Raw genomic sequence first — 13,915 nt, 5'->3', positions numbered from 1 at the left:
AAGTTAAATGGTAAAGAAAAGAAGGTTTTATAAAATATATAATTAACCTGTGGAACTCATTGCAGCAGGAGACTATTAAATCAAATTGTTTAGTAAAGTTAACAAATAGTACTAAGAAGTTTATATGAATAACAGTAGCATTTTCTATTATGTCTAAAATTAAACTCTTCATGCTTGAGAATAAAACTTTATTATTAGCTTTATTATTAAAGACATTTCTTTCACTATATATTATACAATAAGCAAGATGTCTTATGAAGGGGTTTTGCCTTTCTTTTGAATTATCCCATATAACCCAATGTCAGAAACACCATACAGAACCCGATTGACCATTAGTTTACTCTGATACAGCAATGTGCTTTGGGAATAATACTGTCTCCTCTTATGAAGGAGAAAGTCACTCTAGGAAAGAGAAGCTATAATTTGGAGATGGCACCCCCCTAAAATTGATATTGACAATCTTGGTACTTGTAGCTCAATGTTAGATGTTTGTGCTTGTGTTAGTGAAAGCAACAAGGTGGAAGCTCAAAGGGGTAACGCTCCTTACATCCCTCTGTTGGTGTCAAGGGGAAAAGGCAGAATGTGCCTCAACTGGGAGTGCTGAGAGCCCAGGATGTCAGCTCCATGCCTAACATAGGTCGACTTAATTGTGTAGTGCTGACAAGGCCTAACTCTCCTTTATCCTGTGACTGCAGGGGTGTTAATTCCCACTTTATTTTGAATAGTTTCTTGCAATATGTGTTAATTCCTTATGCTTAATGATCTGATCCACTTCATATTTAGCTGTGATACTCTGAATACTTAGGCTTTATCAAACCTGAAGAAGAGCTCTGTGGAGCTCGAAAGCTTGTCCCTTTCACCAACAGAAGTTGGTCCAGCAAAAGATATTACCTCACCCACCTTGACTCTCTCATATCCTGGGAACAACACAACTACAGCAACTCTGTATGACTGGACTGGCCCGGGCAGCAGGGCACAGCCGAACTGGGCTGAACCACATCTGTGAAGCAGACATGATTCTTCAAAGATGCAAGCTCCAGACAGGCTGCAATGGTGGTGGTGGCGGCAGAGAGGACCAGATGGACCAACAGTATCTGTGGAAATGGGGTGGTCACTGGATCAGCAACAGGGTGGACTCCATAGCCAGGCAGGTGAGCCGAGCTGCCTTTTACAGCTGAAACACCAAGCTGAGTCCGCTGGTCTGCACCTCAGGGTAGGATCCTGGCCAAGCAGCTGTAACAGCAGACTCCAGGATCAGTGGAGAGGAGACACCCCGGGATGCCCTGCACTATCCTGATATGGACTGACATAAAGTGAGTGGAGTACCAGGTAGGGGAGGATTTAGACAAACTCCCTGAAAGTTACTGTGGATTTTCTTAATCTTTATTTGAATATATCTATGCTGTATTCTGAGTGCCCCATATTCTGTTATTTGTGTTCTCTTTGCTTTCAATAGAAGCTCTCTGTTCCAAAAGAGTCAAGAGTGCTTGTGATGGGGAAGAATTGCCACAAAAGGTTGGCCAGGGAAGGTCTTATTTTATTTTAATTCTTTTTCCCAGAGTAGAGATACAAATGAGACTCTGGGTGGGAGCTTGACCCATAATATTTTTCAAAAATACCGTAGCCTAGATATTTTGAACCTGGCCTTATTGCTGCCATGAACTCCTGGTAGAAGGGTTAAAGTAGTTTAAGTTTAGAGCCATTTGGCAAGATTTCTTTAAAGGCTCTATCCCAACCTCTAATTTTTCAAGATCAAAATTATATGCTCTGAATTTTGGACGACTGCATTTTGAGGACATAAAAACTCAGATATGCACATGTAAACATCTTTATGCACAGATTACATAGCTAGCCATGTAACTACCCAACTTACATGTCTAAATGCTACTTGCACGTGTACATTATTGCTTCTTGGTGACAAAAAAACCTGATTGCCCCAAAACTAACATGCAATTCTGGATGTGAAAATATAGGCCCAGATTCTTGGGTTCAGTCAAGTTGTGCTCAATTCAAGCGAGGAGTGGAAGTCTATGTCTAAGTTACAACAGTAAGTCCCCTTTAAGATCCTAGATCCCGGCTGAAGTCTGACTCTGGAAGTCGGAACAGCCGACTTCTGTACAGCCTGCTGTAAATATGGTTGGCTATACATGGCCACCAAGGACTATTTTGGCAGCCAGGGTATTGGCGTGTCAGACATGCTTCCTCATAGGGTGCCTGGAAGATGACGACTTAGGAGCTGCTATGACAGCCCTACTCCCCCAGACAATTTTCTCCTGCCACAGGAATCCTCTCCAGGAACCAGGTGTCCAGGTCCACTGGGTTTATGCCTTCTTTGCACTGTGGGACCTGTGAAATGCAGGTTTAGGCCTGGTCTACACAAGGAATTTACATCGATTTAGGTACATCTTTCAAGGGGTATGAAAAATCCACATAGCTGAGAGACATAACTATACTGACCTAACCCCCAGAAGAGTTCTTCAGTCAACCTAGCTACTGCGTCTCGGGGAGGTGGATTGCACTGAAGCGCCGCAGGTCTGTGTTTTAAGTGTAGACATATCCTTAGACTCAAGAATCTGTGACCTACGGTCTACTCGGGACAATTTGGCCAAAGCTCCTACTTCACACAGCCTTTGTATTTATAAACTATGGATTAAATTAAAAATGTTTGAGTTCAAAACCATTTAACACATATGCTATAATGTACTGGTTAAGAAACACAAATACATGAGCACTTTTTCTTCTAATTCTTGGCACTGTATCCATTTTCTGCTAGCCCTGTATTCCTTTTTTCCATGGAAGTGAGAGCTAGGCTACTGTTTTATTACTGATAGCTGGTGGAAAGAGTCAGCTCTCTTTCAAAGCCAACTGTACTGTAAGATTAGGAACAAACCATTTGCAAAACTAGATCTTGTTCTCTTTCCCAAAGAATAGGATAGTCTCTCTTGATCAAGAAAAATATAAATGCAAACATCACCAGCTGCCCCTGCCATTCCAATAGATTAGACAAATATTCCCATTGTACTCTGAAACTCCAAAAAAGAAATATAACTTAACTCCCACCATCAGGGCTAGTTTGGTCTAGTGCACAATTTTTTATATTACCATTTATATTTAATGCAATCTCCTCTCATAAAGTACTCTCAGATTTAGCAGAGAAAGAAATAAGTACTTTTATTTCACATATTCTCATGTCCATCCCCACCCCAGCCTGTGGGAGGGGACTGAGAGCAATCCTGATCAGTATCTGGAGTGCCTGCTCCTGGGTCCCAAACTGAAGGAAAGTATAAGTAGTTCAGGTATTAGTTTAATCAGGTATCAGAGGGGCCACAGATGCAAGGGGAGTTCCCCTAGTTTAAATGATTGCTTTCGTGCTTTGTCTACACCAAAATAAATTATCTGTCATCTGGATTGCACGACCTTAATGAAAGGCTCCATTTGTCTCATTGTCATTCCAACACATGCTTCATTTGCAATTTCCAGTGCATGGAATATATAAGTATAGTGCAGGACTTTCCTTCTGAGCTTTTAAGCTTCTATCAGAATTGGAAAATTATTTTTCCACTGAATCAGTTGAGGCAAGCTAAGTTTATGGCATACAGTGATTTAAGGTAACATTTTACAAAGCACCTAAGTAACTAAGGGTATGCTAACTTAGAAATTAGGTCGAATTTATAGAAGTCGGTTTTCTAAAAAGCGTTTTTATATAGTCGAGTGTGTGTCCCCCCACACAAATGCTCTAAGTGCATGTAGTCGGCGGAGTGTGTCCACAGTACCGAGGCAACCATCGACTTCCGGAGCTTTGCACTGTGGGTAGCTATCCCACAGTTCCCGCAGTCTCTACTGCCCATTTGAATTCTGGGTAGAAATCCCAGTGCCTGATGGGGCTAAAACATTGTCGCGGGTGGTTCTGGGTACATATCGTCAGACCCCCGTTCCCTCCCTCCCTCCGTAAAAGCAAGGGCAGACAATTGTTTTGAGCCTTTTTTCGTGAGTTACCTGTGCAGAAGCCATACCACTGCAAGCATGGAGCCCGCTCAGCTAACAGTCACCGTATGTCTCCTGGGTGCTGGCAGACGTGGTACAGCATTGCTACACAGCAGCTGTTTATTGCCTTTTGGCAGCAGACAGCGAAGTATGATTGGTAGCCATCGTCAACATAGACCTGGGTGCTTTTTTAACTGGGCGCCTGGGCAACCATGGGAGTGACTCAGCCAGGTCGTTTCCCTTGTTTCGTCTCATGGCAATTGAGTCCTACCGGCAGTGCACTGTCTTTTAATCTGCAGCCAACAGAATATGATGGCCAGCAGTCATACTGCACCGTCTTCTACCGAGCACCCAGGAAGTGATGATGGCTAGAGGTCATACTGCACAGTCTGCTGTCAGCAAGATGTATAAAGATAGATGAAGTGGCTCAAAACAAGAAATAGACCAAATTTGTTTTGTATTCATTTTCTCCTCCCTCCTTCTGTGAAATCAACGGCCTGCTAAACCCAGTTTTGAGTTCTATCCTTGAAGCAGCCATTCAGTTTCTCACAAAGCCACCTCGTTTGTTGATTTTAATTCCCTGTAAGCCAACCCTGTAAGCATGTCGTCAGTTGCCCCTCCCTCCGTCAGGGCAACAGCAGACAATCGTTCTGTGCTTTTTTTCTGTGCAGACGCCATACCACGGCAAGCATGGAGCCCACTCAGATCACTTTTGCAATTAGGAGCACATTAAACACCACGCGCATTATCCAGCAGTATATGCAGCATCAGAACCTGGCAAAGCGAAACCGGGCGAGTAGGCGATGTCAGCATGGTTACGAGCGTGATGAGCACATGGACACAGACTTCTCTGAAAGCACGTGCCCTGGCAATGTGGGCATCATGGTGCTAATGGGGCAGGCTCATGCGGTGGAACGCCGATTCTGAGCCCGGGAAACAAGCACAGACTGGTGGGACCACATAGTGTTACAGGTCTGGGACGATGCCCAGTGACTGCGAACTTTCACATGCATAAGGGCACTTTCATGGAACTTTGTGACTTGCTTTCCCCTGCCCTGAGGCGCAAGAATACCAAGATGAGAGCAGCCCTCAACAGTTGAGAAGCGAGTGGCAATAGCCCTGTGGAAGCTTGCAACGCCAGACAGCTACCGGTCAGTCGGGAATCAATTTGGAGTGGGCAAATCTACTGTGGGGGCTGCTGTGATGCAAGTAGCCAACGCAATCAAAGATCTGCTGATATCAAGGGTAGTGACCCTGGGAAATGTGCAGGTCATAGTGGATGGGTTTGCTGCAATGGAATTCCCTAACTGTGGTGGGGCCATAGATGGAACCCATATCCCTATCTTGGCACCGGAGCACCAAGCCAGCAAGTACATAAACTGCAAGGGGTACTTTTCAATAGTGCTGCAAGCACTGGTGGATCACAAGGGATGTTTCACCAACATCAATGTGAGATGGCCGGGAAAGGTACATCACGCTGGCATCTTCAGGAACTCTGGTCTGTTTCAAAAGCTGCAGGAAGGGACTTTCTTCCCAGACCAGAAAATAACTGTTGGGGATGTTGAAATGCCTATAGTTATCCTTGGGGACCCAGCCTACCCCTTAATGCCATGGCTTATGAAGCCATACATAGGCAGCCTGAAGGGTAGTCAGGAGCTGTTCAACTACAGGCTGAGCAAGTGCAGAATGGTGGTAGAATGTGCATTTGGACGTTTAAAAGCGCGCTGGCGCAGTTTACTGACTCGGTTAGACCGCAGCGAAACCAATATTCCCACTGTTATTACTGCTTGCTGTGCGCTCCACAATATCTGTGAGAGTAAGGGGGAGACATTTATGATGGGGTGGGAGGTTGAGGCAAATCGCCTGGCTGCTGGTTACGCACAGCCAGACACCAAGGCGGTTAGAAGAGCACAGGAGGGTGCGGTGTGCATCAGAGAAGCTTTGAAAACCAGTGTCATGACTGGCCAGGCTATGGTGTGAAAGTTCTGTTTGTTTCTCCTTGATGAAACCCCCCGCCCCTTGGTTCACTCTACTTCCCTGTAAGCTAACCACCCTCCCCACCTCCCTTCGATCACCGCTTGCAGAGGCAATAAAGTCATTGTTGCTTCACATTCATGCATTCTTTATTAATTCATCACACAAATAGGGGGATAATTACCAGGGTAGCGCAGGAGGGGTGGTGGAGGAGGGAAAGACAAGGCCACACAGCACTTTAAAAGTTTAAAACTTTAAAACTTATTGAAGCCAGCCTTCTGTTACTTGGCTAATCCTCTGGGGTGGAGTGTCTGGGTGGCCAGAGGCCCCGCCACCGCATTCTTGGGCATCTGGGTGAGGAGGCTGTAGAACTTGGGGAGGAGGGCAGTTGGTTACACAGGGGCTGTGGCGGCGGTCTGTGCTCCTGCTGCCTTTCCTGCAGCTCAACCATATGCTGGAGCATATTCGTTTGATCCTCCAGCAGTCTCAGCATTGAATCCTGCCTCCTCTCATCACGCTGCCACCACCTTTCAGCTTCAGCCCTCTCTTCAGCCCGCCACTTACTCTCTTCAGCCCGCCACCTCTCCTCCCGGTCATTTTGTGCTTTCCTGCACTCTGACATTGTCTGCCTCCATGCATTCATCTGTGCTCTGTCAACGTGGGAGGACAGCATGAGCTCAGAGAACATTTCATCGCGAGTGCGTTTTTTTGCCTTCTAATCTTGGCTGGCCTCTGGGAAGGAGAAGATCCTGTGATCCTTGAAACACATGCAGCTGGTGGAGAAAAAAAAAGGGACAGTGGTATTTAAAAAGACACATTTTATAGAACAATGGGTACACACTTTCACGGTAAACCTTGCTGTTAACATTATATACATAGCACATGTGCTTTCGTTACAAGGTCACATTTTGCCTCCCCCCACCACGTGGCTAACAGCAAGGAACATTTCTGTTCAGCCATAGGCAAACAGCCCAGCAGGAACGGGCACCTCTGAATGTCCCCTTAAGAAAAGCACCCTATTTCAACCAGGTGACCATGAATGATATCACTCTCCTGAGGATAACACAGAGAGATAAAGAACGGATGTTGTTTGAACGCCAGCAAACATACACTGCAATGCTTTGTTCTACAATGATTCCCAAGTACGTGCTACTGGCCTGGAGTGGTAAAGTGTCCTACCATGGTGGATGGAATAAGGCTGCCTCCCCAGAAACCTTTTGAAAAGGCTTTGGGAGTATATGCAGGAGAGCCACGAATGACAGGGCAAATTAATCATTAAACATGCTGGCTTTTAAACCTTCTATAGTATTTTAAAAGGTACACTTACCAGAGGTCCCTTCTCCGCCTGGCGGGTCTGGGAGGCAGCCTTGGGTGGGTTTGGGGGGTACTGGCTCCAGGTCCAGGGTGAGAAACAGTTCCTGGCTGTCGGAAAAACCGGTTTCTCTGCTTGTTTGCTGTGAGCTATCTTCTTCATCATCCCCAAAACCTGCTTCTGTGTTGCCTCCATCTCCACTGAAGGAGTCAAACAACACGGCTGGGGTAGTGGTGGCTGAACCCCCTAAAATGGCATGCAGCTCATCATAGAAGCGGCATTTTTGGGGCTCTGACCCGGAGTGGCCGTTTGCCTCTCTGGTTTTCTGGTAGGCTTGCCTCAGCTCCTTAAGTTTCACGCGGCACTACTTCAGGTCCCTGTTATGGCCTCTGTCCTTCATGCCCTGGGAGATTTTCACAAATGTTTTGGCATTTCGAAAACTGGAACGTGGTTCTGATAGCACGGATTCCTCTCCCCATACAGCAATCAGATCCTGTACCTCCTGTTCGGTCCATGCTGGAGCTCTTTTGCGATTCTGGGACTCCATCATGGTCACCTCTGCTGATGATCTCTGCATGGTCACCTCTGCTGATGAGCTCTGCATGGTCACCTGCAGCTTGCCACACTGGCCAAATAGGAAATTGAAATTCAAAAGTTCGCGGGCCTTTTCCTGTCTACCTGGTCAGTGAATCTGAGTTGAGAGTGCTGTCCAGAGCGGTCACAATGGAGCACTCTGGGATAGCTCCCAGAGGCCAATACCGTCTAGTTGCATCCAGAGTACCCCAAATTTGACTCAGCAAAACCGATTTCAGTGCTAATCCCCTTGTTGGGGATGGAGTAAGGAAATCAATTTTAAGAGCCCTTTAAGTCGAAAAAAGGGCTTTGTCATGTGGACGGGTGCAGGGTTAAATTGATTTAACGCTGCTAAATTCAACTTCAATGCCTAGTGTAGACCAGGGCTTAGGAGTCTGAATCCCATTTTCAAAAGTAACTTAGGTCCGGTCTACACTACAGACCTATATCAATATAACTACATCACTTGGGGGGCGTGAAAAATCCACACCCCTGAGCAATGTAGTTATACCAACATAACCCCTCTCCCCCACCAATGTAGACAGCACTATGTTGGCAGAAGAGCTCCCAGCTACAGTCTCTCAGGGAGGTGGATTACTTGCACTGATGAGAGAAGCCCTCGTGTTGGCGTAGGTAGTATCTACACTGAAGTGGTGTCATAGGTGCCGACTCCATGGGTGTTCCAGGGCTAGAGCACCCTCGAAAAAAAATTAGTGGGTGCTTTGCATCTGCTGGCAGCCAGCGTACCTCCTTCCCAAAGAACCTCTTGTCTGCCTGCTGCCCCAATGATCAGCGCCTACCTCTCCCTCCCATCCCTTACTGCCCACCACAGTCAGCTGTTTTGCAGCATACAGGAGGCTCTGGGAAGGAGAGAAGTGGGGATGGGGCATGCTGGGGGATAGAACTGCACGGGAAGAGGCAGGGCAGAGGTAGGGGTTTGGGGGAAGGGGTCGGTGGGGGCGGGGTCTTGGGTGGAGTAGGGGGTTGAGCGCCCCCCTGGCCTGGAGGAAGCAGGCGCCGATCAGTGGTGTAGCTGTACCACTGCAGTGTTTTAAGTGTAACTAAACCCTATGTTTTTACACCGATTTAACTAAATCAGTCGAAAGAATGATTTTGTTAAATTGGTGTGTCATCCTCGCCTCAGAGCTATGAATGAATGGGGGCTTGTCTACACTTAAAATGCTGCAATGCACTGCTGCAGTGAAGACACTACCTTTGTGGATCGGAGGGGTTCTCCCATCGGCATAGATAATTCACCTCCCTGAGAGAATTCTCCCATTGACCTAGCACTGTCTACACCAGTGATTAGGTTGGTTTAACTGCGTTGTTAAGGGGGGTGGGTTTTTCACACCCCTAAATGCCATAGTTTCCTAGTGTATAGGAATATATAGGTGGGAACGTTAACTCTATGTAAGGAATACACAGTTCAGTACGCAAAGGGGCAATTCACAAGACTATGGACCTTGTCAGAATCAGAAATTACTTAACAGAGTTCCAGCTAGCTCAGTGTCAGTGTTATCTTTGCTTAACAATAAAATTGTTGGGAGTGTATAAACTCCCCTGTAGGACAATAAGCCCTTATCCAACTCTGCAACGGCCTTGCAACTAAAAATATGCTCTATGTAGTAATTCTTTTAACTTGTTAGACAGTACAAAAAGTTTTCTCAGAAGATAGTATCAGTGTTTGGCAGAAACATGCTTCCAAAAAATAAACTAACTCAAGAAGTTTCCAGGGACATATTTACATATATGGATGGTGACTTTTACCCAGTTCCAAAATATAACAGACTAGTCATGCAACAGTTTTCTTTGTTAAGCATAAACATCCTAAAAATACTGGGAAGGTTCACGGAGAGAGATCCTGAAGAATGGCCTGATACTCCCACCAGATACTGCCTTTCTGACTGCACAAAGCCCCACTGAAGGTACAGGGGCTCCATGCAGGTGCAAGGGCTACCCACATTGATCCAATTATAGCATTGAGACCTTAATATTCCAGGATTTAGAACATCTAGAAAGATTCTGGTTGACTCAGTGTCAGGCTTTGATACACCTTTCTTGAAACAATTGACAATTGTGGGGTTTGCAATTGAAAAAGAAGCCTGAAGTGGATGTTCTCAATTTTCATTGGCAAGTCCAGGATGAGATGAGTTCCCTGTAATTCTTCTTCCCAGAGTAATGTTATAAATTAGGGCCACTGCATTAGTAAAGCACAAAAACTATGTTAAAATAATATCCTAACCTCACATCCAGGAAAGCAGTGAGTAAGTACTTAAATCCATCCCTATTCTGGAAAATTGATTTCAATGGGATTTAAGCACGTGCTTCCAGTAAAGCATGCGCTTATGTACATTCCTGAACAGAGCTGCTTTCCTGAATCAGGGCTTTAGTGTCTGCCAAAACAATACATGAAAGCAGAGAATTCCAGCAGGCTAAGACTTCTTAACCCTTAACCTATTTTAGCTTGCTTAGTGGTTGCAGGAAGTTCTGGTGGTCTCTCAGACCTTACATACACTGATAGTAACACACTGCAAGGAAATTAAGATTGTAGCTTTAATTTTTAAGAGACAAATTCTGCTCACCTTACTTGTGTGAGTAGTGCAGTAAGTTTTTTTACTTTTACAAAGAAATTACTGGACCTGTTCCCTTCAGTCTAAGCCAGAACAAGCACTCAATTGCTAGTAATGTGGCTTCCTTTTAGTACAGTTTTATTATGATATGATTGAGTATGATAGCATTAATAGTGAATTTGTTATCAGAAACTGCCAGTACTTCAAACAGGTCTACAGTAGATAATACAAATTTGTGATATCACTTTACATTGGTGAACTTTTCAAACACAAATACACATAACTGAGACCCCTTTAAAAGCGTGAACTTTAAAACTTCAGTCCTCAAAAGACTTAGGCATATGCTTGAAGTCAATAAGTCTACTCACAGTGTGTTTAGACGTGTTTAAGTCTTTGTAGGATCATGGCCTAAATGTGATGAGATTCTACAAATTTTTGGAATTTGGTTCCACAGAGCTTACTCTGTTTTTATCATGCTTCCTCAGCTGACTGAGACAAAGTAAACATAGCATGGATAAAAGTTAAAAAAGTCTCCAGTATATTAAAAAGTTAAATTTAGCGTTTCCATGCTTTTATACCATTGTTGCTGAGATTTGTTCCAGTCTGAGCACCAGTACAGTTAAAATGAACGTGTCCATCAGGTGGTGCCATTGCACAACATGAGCAAAAGCAACTGTACAGCATACGCCAAATTTAAGAGTTAATTTACAGCTAGCATTGTGAAATATTTTGGATGAGATTTTTTTAAATTTTCATATCCTTACTTTTTAAAATGATAAAAGTGGCAAGAATTAACCTCCAAAGCCACATATAGAAAAAAAATAATAAAATACAACAGGATTTGAATTTACTATCTTTGAAATATGAAGGTGCTTTTATCCAAGAGTTTACCAACTTTGTCTAGCACCTGTTAGAATTTAAAAACAATTTTAAATCTTAAATTTTAATCTAGAGAGCTTTAAAATCTGTCCCTTAGGGATTTAGAAACCTAAGGGCAAAATTTTCCAAATGGGAATTAGGAATTTTGGGTATATCTACACAGCCTTTTGGAGCCTGTGGGAGCAAGCCTTCCAGCCTGGGTCAGCAGACCCGAGCTACAACTTCAAGGTGCTGTCTACATAGCTATTTTTAGAGTGCTAGCATGAGCCCTTCTAATGTGAATCTGTCGACTCGGGCTGGGGTCTTGCTCCTGTGGGCTCCAAAATGCTGAGTAGGCATACCCTTAAATACTTTTGAGGATCTGGGCCTTAGGAGCCTGTCTCTATGAACATCAATGGGACTTAGGCTACATCTAAGACATGGGCACTACAGCAGCACAGCAACAGTGTTGTAGCTATGCCGCTGTAGTGTCACAGTTTAGACACTTCCTACAGTAACAGAAGGGGTTGTTTTGTCCACCTTCCTGAGTGGTGGTAGATTGGGGGAAGCATGCTTCCACTGACCTAGCCATGTCTACCCCAAAAGTTAAGTGAACATAGCTACGGTGCCGAGCTGGGTGAGCGCACCCCTGAACAATGTAGCTATGTCACTCTAAATTTTAAGTGTAGACTAGGCCTTAGATGTCTACATGTCGAAGGGTGTGTTTACATTGCAATTAAAAACCTACAGCTGGCCTACGTCAGCTGGCTTGGGCTCACTGGGCTCGGGCTAAGGCGCTGTTTAATTGTGGTGTAGATGTTTGGGCTCAGAATGGAGACTGTGCTCTGGGGCCCCATGAGGGGGGAGGTACTACCAAAAATCTTACAATTAACTTATCTGCATCTTTAGATACCTAAATACATTTAAAATCTGCCCCAAAATGTCTCTGGTTAATCTAGGAAGGTGTCCATATTGCTCCAAATAGAATAGAAATATACAGGACCAAATTTTGGCACACTTGGTTTTCTCCCGAAACAGGTGATATTCTCATTTATTTGTATTATCGTAGTGATTTGTTGCACTTATAAGCTGTAAAAACAATTATTTATGTTTATTTATTTATATTATTTATATACCTGTGTGCTGTCTACTATTGGTATAAAGGATTTAGGTCAAGTTGAACATATATCCTAAAATGTGCAGATCATGATCCCTGACCACTGATATACAATCTAAGAAACCAAAAGAGGTTTGAATTCAATACTCTGAAATATAAAGATATTTCATCAACCAGACTGCAGTTGTTTGTCAGTCTTGAGGATTTAAGCCCTGAGCCTGCAAATATGTATATGTTTAACTTTAAACCCATGCATATGTGTTTGCAGATCACTGTCTTTTTTGTGAAATTATCCACAGGAGGCCTCTGATAGTGTTACCTGAGTGCCTTACACACTTACTGGGGGGAAATTATAGATTCCAGTAAAGCAAATTTCATATTACTTCCTCCCTTTGTTTCTTGCCTGTTGAAGTCGGGAAGGGACTGTCTGATATTAGATTAACAAAGAGAAAGTTCAGGGTGACTTGACTGCAGTTTATAAATATCTACATGGGGAACAAATATTCAATAATGGTGTCTTCAATCTAGCAGAAAAAGGTATAACATGAGCCAATGATTGGATGTTGAAGCTAAACAAATTCAGATGGAAATAATTCATAAAGATATACCCTAGAAATTATTTTGAGGCACGTCTATGACCTGTGTTATATAGAAGTTCAGGCCAGATGACCACAATGGTCCCTTCTGGCCTTGGAATCTGTGAATTCATATTGGTTGGAGACTCAGTGTGCTAGTGTAATACAAATAGTCAGTCATCATAATAGCTATTAAAAAGAGCTATACCCATTGCAAAACATTATGTAACTTAGATTTAATTTATTGTGCTTTCCCCCTTTACGTAAACTACTTCAGTTTATCTGATGACTGAAGCAATACTGTCAATATCAATTGTTAATTTCATCAAATTGAGTAACAATATATATTTTGGGTAAAACATATTCAACATAGGCTTATCCCTCTGGTAAATCACAAACATCTGGGGAGTGTCCAGACTACCCTTTAAAAATTTGTTATCTATGTTGTGTTAATAGGCAATTAACTCCATACATTAGTATTAAACCCACAAGACTAAAAGAAATACAAACACAACAAATCTGAGTGCTGTCTTGGACACTTAAAGTGAGATTTACAAACATACTGAGTATTTGCCTAATTTACTCCACAGAGATAGGCTATGTGTACACTAGAGAGCTTACAGTGGCACAGCTGTACTGACGCAGCTGTGCCCCAGTAAAATCTCTAGTGTAGCTGCTCTATTCCAACAGGAGACAGCTCTCCCGTTGACATAATTAAACCACCCCCAACGAGTGGTGGTAGTTGTCCAAACCAGCACTTACACTGGTGTAACTTATGTCTCTCAAGGGCAGGGGTGAAAGTGGGCCGGTACAGTGTACCTGTACCAGTGTACCTGCCATGGCTGTGCTTTAACGTCACTGCCCATTTTGCCCTCCCACCCATCAGCGACCCTAATGGCAGGGCAGCTGACGGCAGGGGTAAAAGGGGAACCTGCCCCAGGGCCCAGCGATT

This window comes from Dermochelys coriacea, chromosome 10, assembly GCF_009764565.3.
Source record: "Dermochelys coriacea isolate rDerCor1 chromosome 10, rDerCor1.pri.v4, whole genome shotgun sequence".
NCBI lineage: Eukaryota > Metazoa > Chordata > Testudines > Dermochelyidae > Dermochelys > Dermochelys coriacea.
The sequence above is the reverse complement of the archived record's forward strand: the minus strand, read 5'-3'. Positions refer to the sequence as shown.